This window comes from Erinaceus europaeus, chromosome 8, assembly GCF_950295315.1.
Source record: "Erinaceus europaeus chromosome 8, mEriEur2.1, whole genome shotgun sequence".
Lineage (NCBI taxonomy): Eukaryota > Metazoa > Chordata > Mammalia > Eulipotyphla > Erinaceidae > Erinaceus > Erinaceus europaeus.
Genome location: NC_080169.1, coordinates 127154909 through 127162713, shown reverse-complemented (window position 1 = coordinate 127162713; position 7805 = coordinate 127154909).

Below are 7805 nucleotides of genomic sequence, written 5' to 3'. Positions count from 1 at the left end.
GGGCCTGGGGAGTTTGTGCTTCCTGCAAGCAGAGCGACTTTGTATGGGACACTATGCATGCCTACTTATGGTAATCTCTCTGAGTGTGATGTGTGGACACCAGGACACCGTGATCAGGGATTGTGAGGCCACAGGAGCAATTGTCTTAGCCAGACCCAAAGGGTAGGTGTAAGGGGAAGGGTTCATCCACTATTGTTTGGTCAAACACAGTTCCCATCCATGTTGAAACAAAGCTCTTTCTGGGTTCATTCTGGCTTGTAATCAGCTGCCCTGAGCAGTGGACTGAGAGTCTGGAGGCTGAGTAGACAGCCAAACGTGACTGGACAGGCTCCTTCTCTTGAATTCTGAGGGGTTCCCCAGCTTACCCTATTGGGAGTGTTTGGATGACAGTGAGGTATGAGATTGAATCGGGAACTCAGGAGAGGGAGACATGAGAGTCCCTTTGCATGTGCATTGTTGCTAGGCCAGAATTAGGGCTAGCTGGCTTTCCCTGACCAGCTAGGTTCTCTGTACATGAGTTGCAGGTGAGGCTGGGTACCTTCCCACCCATGCTCTTAGACTACTATAGGTGAGCTCTGAGCACACACAGACACAGACAGACAGACTGACACACACACACACATTACTTTCAGGTCTAGTAGTACAGCATATGGTGAAGGCTGGGGCTGTCTGCGGTCTGTGGGCATGAGAGCTGCTCTATTAAAATATCTACAAGCCAGGTTTGAACCTGTCATCAATGAACACAGTGTAGGAGGTTTTTGAATTCTCATATCTTTCCAGCAGAAGTGGTTGGTGGGTGGGCCTTCTAGAGGCTGCCCAATGAGCGTGCTGCAGGGCCTTTTGTGCTGTGCTCAAGGTTGCTGGCCAATCACTGACTAGGGGCCTTGACACTACTGGGCGTGTGCTAGCACACTGGCCAATGATATTGCTGGCAGGAGTTCTGGGCATGGCCTAGGCCTCTGGCATATCAGAGCATGGCTGGTGAACTGTCTGAGGGCCTGCTGAAGTAAGCCCGACAATGGGAGCTCAGAGGTGGCCTTATAAGGCTGGGCGTGCTTCCAGGAAGTGCGAAGCAGGGTTCACCCAGGGCCCTGCCTTGCAGAAGCTGTCCAGTGTGCATGTGTATAACTCCTTTTGTTCCTGTGCCTCTGTGGATGTGTGCGTGTGTGTAACTGTGAGAGTGTGTGTCTGTGTGTGTTTGTGTGTGTGTGTGAGGGAGGGAGAGACAGAGAGAACAACAGAATCACTGTGGCACAGGTGATTTTGTGCAAAACACTTGGCACATTCTGATTTACAGCTCAATATTGACACCATTGTAGCTCTCCTTGGCCCTTGGTCACTTTTCTTATTTTCAGATGTAAAGACACTGAAGAGGGAGATGTTTTTGCCCTGAGGCTTGCACTGTGAACTAGCAGCTGCCCTGTGTGTGTTGCCAGACTTGGAAACTTGTGGTGCCTGTCCATGTGGAGAGTCTCCTTGATGAGTTCCTTCTCAAGCCTTTTTTGCTAGGTCCTGTTGGAACTGCATATAGCTAATGATTTCGAGATTTTACTCCTTTGGACAATTCTTTTCCTGATGCACAGTTTCTCTCCAAGTTTTAGCAATCAATTGTCTGAATGTCATACCGAATCCATTGTAGAAAATGACTACATCAGTGTCTCGCTCTCTCTCTCTGTCTCTCTCTCTGTCTCTCTCTCTCTCTCTCTCTATATATATATATATATATATATACCATGTAGAGATCTGAAAATATTTTTTAGCTAGAGACCTGCACAGCTCTGGATTAGGGTAGTAATGCGGATAGACCTGGCCCTTCTGAGCCACAGTCATGAGAGACATCTCACAGAGCCATTTGTATACCTCTTATAACTCTACAAATCTCTCTCAGCACAAACTACTGCTGCCAAATCATCTACTTCCCACTTGCTCTTTTTGTCCACCGAGTCATATCCCAAAACTATCCCTGCACACAGGACAGTCTGAGGCTGGACCAGCGAGATACAATACACCAGCCTTCATCTTGGCTGGAGCATCACTAAGACTACTTCCAAATTGGAGAGGCGAGGGCAGTTATGGACAGTGGGCTGCAGGCCAAGTGTTGCTTCTCAGAGTGGGCTAAGACCTAGATGTTCTAAGTGTAACCTTTCCTCACAAACATAAAATAACAATGCCACTTGTTAGAAGTATGCATGGGCATGTATGTTTTTTTTCAGTACTCTGGCACTGATCAACACAGGGCCAGAATTTCAGTCCTATTCTGTCTCTGTCATACTGTCTCTCACTGTCTCTACATGCCACACCAGAGTCCATATTTTCAACGCAAAACGGAAGCTTCCAGAGTTCTGAAAGAGGGTGTTTTGATGACTGTGAAAAGTCTTTTCCAAGTGCCTCATGGGGATTCAAATCCTTTTGAAACCTGAAGCTCTTTATTGTAACTAGGGAATATTCTCACCTATGGCCAGAATGCCCTCCCAACTAGGAGCACAGCTATCCCAGTTTCAGGAGGGCTGCCAGCCTGCTAGCTCCTGGAGAGATTCCTGAGTATTATGTCCTCAGGTACCAAGTGGTAACAGGTCTTTCCAATTGGCTTTATTAGCAGCAGCCAGGCCCTCAGGTGAGGGGCAGGGTTGTGATCTCCACTGGAAACTCCTAATTCAGCCAATGGAGGCATCCATCTTACTTTTGTCTCTCCATAGCAAGGGCCCGGGGAGTTTGTGCTTCCTGCAAGCAGAGCGACTTTGTATGGGAAACTGATGGATGCCTACTTCTGGGAATCTCTCTGAGTGTGATGTGTGGACACCAGGACACCATGATCAGGGATTGTGAGGACACAGGAGAAATTGCCTTAGCAGGACTCCATGGGTAGATGTAAGGGGCCGGATTCATCCACTATTGTTTGCTCAAACACAGTTCCCATCTATGTTGAGACACAACTCTTTCTTGATTGTTTTTGGGCTTGTAATCTGCTGTCCACTGAGAAGTGGACTGGGAGCCTGGAGGCTGAGTATGCAGCCAAAGGTGACTAGACAGGGTCCTACCCCTGAATTCTGACGGGTGCCCCAGCTTCCCCCTTTGGCAGTGTTTGGATGATAGTGAGGCATGAGAATGAATCGGGAACTCAGGAGATCGAGAAATGAGAGTCCCTTTGCATATGCAGTCTTGCTTACCAGAATCTGACGTAGCTGGGTTGCCCTCACCAGCTCGGTTCTCTGTATATAAGTTGCAGGTGAGGCTGGCTACCTTGCCACCCATGCTCTGAGACTACTATAGATGAGGTCTGAGCACACACAGACACACACAGACAGACAGACAGACACACACACACACACACACACATTACTGTCAGGTCTGGTAGTACAGCATATGATGAAGGCTGGGGAAGTCTGGGGTCTGTGGGCATGAGAGCTTCTGCCTTACAATCTCTACACGCCAGATTTGAACCTGTCATCAATGAACACAGAGTAGGACGTTTTTGAATTCTGGTCTCTTTCCAACTCATCTATTTCTCTTCTCGCCTTCTCTGTCTCTAACTATCACATGCTCTCACACACTTTGTCTTCATCATTAATATTTTACTTATATACTTATTTTACTAACAGGCCCAGATATACAAAGAGAGTTACCAGAGCACTGCTGAGCTCTGGCTTGTTGTGTTGGCAATTTCACCTGGGCTACTGGAGCCTCAGTTTGTAAGTCTTTCTGACACAAGCCATATTCTGTCTCCTCATTTCCATGCCAGTATCACTCAGAGTTTATAATAAAGTGATTTTTTTGCAAAACACTTGGTACATTCTGATTTACAGCTCAATATTGACACCATTGTAGCTCTCTTTGGCCCTTGGTCACTTTTCTTCCCTTCAGATGTAAAAACACGGAAGAGGGAGAGATTTTTGCCCTGAGGCTTGCACTGGGATCTACCAGAAGCACTGTGTCGGTTGCCAGACTAAGAAACTTTGGTGCCTGTCCATGTGGAGAGTCTCCTTGATGAGTTCCTTTTCGAGCCTTTTTTGCTCTGTCCCGTTGGAGCTGCATATAGCTAATGATTTTGAGATTTTACTCGTCAGAACAATTCTTTTCCTGATGCACAGTTTCTCTCCAGGTTTTAGGAATCATTTGTCTGAACGTTATATTGAATACATTGTAGAAAATGACTACATCCATCTCTCTCTCTCTCTCTCTCTCTCTCTCTCTCTATATATATATATATATATATATATATAACATGTAGAGATCTGAAAATATTTTTTAGCTAGAGACCTGAACAGCTGTGGATTAGGGTAGTAATGCTGATACACCTGGTCCTGCTTAGCCACAGTCATGAGAGACATCTCACAGAGCCATCTGTATACCTCTTATCACTCTACAAATCACTCTCAGCACAAAGTACGGCTACCAAATCATCTACTTCCCTCTTGCTATTTTTGTCCACCAAGTCCTATCCCAAAACTGTAGATCAAAGAAGAAATAGACATAGTGCAGTTCCCTGCACACAGGACATTCTGATGCTGGACCAGGGAGATGCAATACGCCATCCTGCATTTTGGCTGGAGCATCACTAAGACTACTTCCAATTTGGAGAGGCGAGGGCAGTTTTGGAGAGTGGGCTGCAGGCCAAGTGTTGCTTCTCAGAGTGGGCTAAACCTAGATGTTCTAAGTGTAACCTTTGCTCACAAACATAAAATAACAATGCCACTTGTAAGAAGTATGAATGGGCATGGAGGGTTTGTCTTCAGTGCTCTGGCACTTATCAACACAGGTCCAGAATTTTTGTACTTTTCTGTCACTGTCATTCTGTCTCTATGACTGTCTCTTCTTTCCTTCTTCACTGGCCCTTACTGTAAGTCAGTGCTTGCATCGTTAACTCGGTCTTCTGGTGTTGAAATTTTCCTTTCTTTGCCCTTTGGATTATTTAAATTCGTGCATATGGAGTAGTACAGTGGGTAACTGAGGAGGCAGCGATCCTACTGCATTAATAGGCATGTGTCCATCTCCAGCAGCAGCTGTACAGGCCTTCTGTGCTTGACTCACATTCTCCACTGCCCTGAGGCTGACACTCAGCCTAAATACAGCCCTGCTCAATTTCCTGCACCACATCCTTGTCCTTATTCCATGAGAGCTCAGGTCAAGAGAAGTGAAACTCTACCACCCTGGCACACACATTGTGCTTTCCCTCTATTGGGCCGAATGTAAAGGATCTGTGGTACTGATGGCCACACCAGTGTCCAGATTTTCCACGCAAAACGGAAGCTTCCAGAGTTCTGAAAGAGGGTGTTTTGATGGCTGTGAAAAGTCTTTTCCAAGAGCTTCATGGGGTTTCAAATCCTTTTGAAACCTGAAGTTCTTTCTTGTATCTAGGGAATATTCTCACCTCTGGCCAGAATGTCCTCCCAACTAGGAGCACAGCTATCCCAGGGTCAGGAGGTCTGCCAGCCTGCTAGCTCCTGGAGGGATTCCTGAGTATGTCCTCAGGGCCCAAATGGTAACAGCAGTTTCCAATTGCCTTTATTAGCAGCGGTGCTTGATCTCCACAAGAAGCTCCTAATTCAGCCAATGGAGGCATCCATCTTCCTTTTCTCTCTCCATAGCAAAGGCCCGGGGAGTTCCTGCTTCCTGCAAGCAGTGCGACTTTGTATGGGACACTCATGCATGCCTACTTCTGCGAATCTCTCTGAGTGTGATGAGTAGACACCAGGACACCATGATCAGGGATTGTGAGGCCACAGGAGCAATTGCCTTAGCCGGACCCAAAGGGTAGGTGTAATGGGTCGAGTTCATCCACTATTGTTTGGTCAAACATAGTTCCATCTATGTTGAAACACAGCACTCTATGGGTTCTTTCTGGGCTTGTAATCTGCTGCCCTGAGCAGTGGACTGAGAGCCTGGAGGCTGAGTAGACAGCCAAACATGAGTGGACAGGCTCATGACCCTGAATTCTAAGGGGTGCCCCATCTTCCCCCATTGGCAGTGTTTGGATGATAGTGAGGCATGGGATTGAATGGGGAACTCAGGAGAGGGAGATATGAGAGTCCCTTTGCATATGCATTGTTGCTTAGCTAGAATCTGGGCTAGCTGGCTTGCCCTGACCAGCTAGCTTCTCTGAACATAAGTTGCAGGTGAGGCTGGCTACCTTGACACCCATGCTCTGAGACTACTACAGGTGAGCTCTGAGCACACACAGACACACACATTCATACAGACAGACACACACACATTACTGTCAGGTCTGGTAGTACAGCATATGGTGAAGGCTGGGGCTGTCTTTGGTCTGTGGGCATGAGAGCTGCTGCCTTACAATCTCTACAATCCAGGTTTGAACCTGTAATCAATGAACACAGTGTAGGAGGATTTTGAATTCTGAGACACTGAAGAGGGAGAGGTTTTTGCCCTGAGGCTTGCACTGGGAACCTGCAGCTGCCCTGTGTGTTGGCAGACTAGGAAACTTGTGGTGCCTGTCCATGTGGAGAGTCTCCTTGATGAGTTCCTTCTCGAGCCTTTTTAGCTCTGTCCCGATGGAGCTGCATATAGCTAATGATTTGGAGATTTTACTCCTTTGGACAATTCTTTTCCTGATGCATAGTTTCTCTCCAGGTTTTAGCAATCAATTGTCTGAATGTCATACCGAATCCATTGTAGAAAATGACTCCATCAGTGTCTCTCTCTCTCTCTCTCTCTCTCTCTCTCTATATATATATATATATATATATATATATATATATATATATATATATAACCTATAGAGGTCTGAAAATATTTTTTAGCTAGAGAACTGCATAGCTCTGGATTAGGGTATTATATTGGATACACCTGGCCCTTCTGAGCCACAGTCATGAGAGACATCTCACAGAGCCATATCGTTTATCACTCTACACTTCTCTCTCAGCACAAACTACCAAGGCCAAATCATCTACTTCCCTCTTGCTCTTTTTGTCCACCGAGCCCTATCCCAAAACTGTAAATCAAAGAAGAAATAGACATAGTGCAGTACCCTGAACACAGGACAGTCTGAAGCTGGACCAGGGAGCTACAATACACCAGCCGGCATCTTGGCTGGAGAATCACTAAGATGACTTCCAAATTGGAGAGGCTAGGGCAGTTTTGGAGAGTGGGCTTCAGGCCGAGTTTTGCTTCTCAGAGTGGCTAAGACCTAGATGTTCTAAGTGTTACCTTTCCTCACAAATGTAAATCAGCAAAGCCACTTGTAAGAAGTTGCATGGGCATGGAGGGTTTGTCTTCAGTGCTCTGGCACTGATCAATACAGGGCCAGAATTTCAGTGCTTTTCTGTCTCTGTCATTCTGTCTCTCTGACTGTCTCTACGTGCCTTCTTCCCTGGGCCTTACTAGAAGTCAGTGCATGCATCGTGAACTCAGTCATCCTGGTGTTGAAACATTCCTTTATTTGCCCTTTGGATTATTTAGTCTCCTGCACATGGTGTAGTACAGAGGGGAACTGCGGAGACAGCGTTGCTGCTGCAGGTTCCAGGCATATGTCCATCTGCAGCTACAGCTGCCCAGGCCCTCTGTGAGTGACTCCCATTCTCCAGGGCCCTGAGGCTGACACTCAGCCTAAATGCAGCCCTCCTCACCTTCCTGTACATCGTCTTTGTCCTTATTCTATGAGATCCCAGGTCAAGAGAAGTGAAACTCTATCCCCATAGCACACACATTGTGCTTTCCCTCTATTAAGCCTAATGTAAAAGATCTGTGGTACTGATGGCCACACCAGTGTCCAGATTTTCCACGTAAAACGGAAGCCTACAGGGTTCTGAAAGAGGGTGTTTTGATGGCTGTGAAATGTCTTTTCCAAG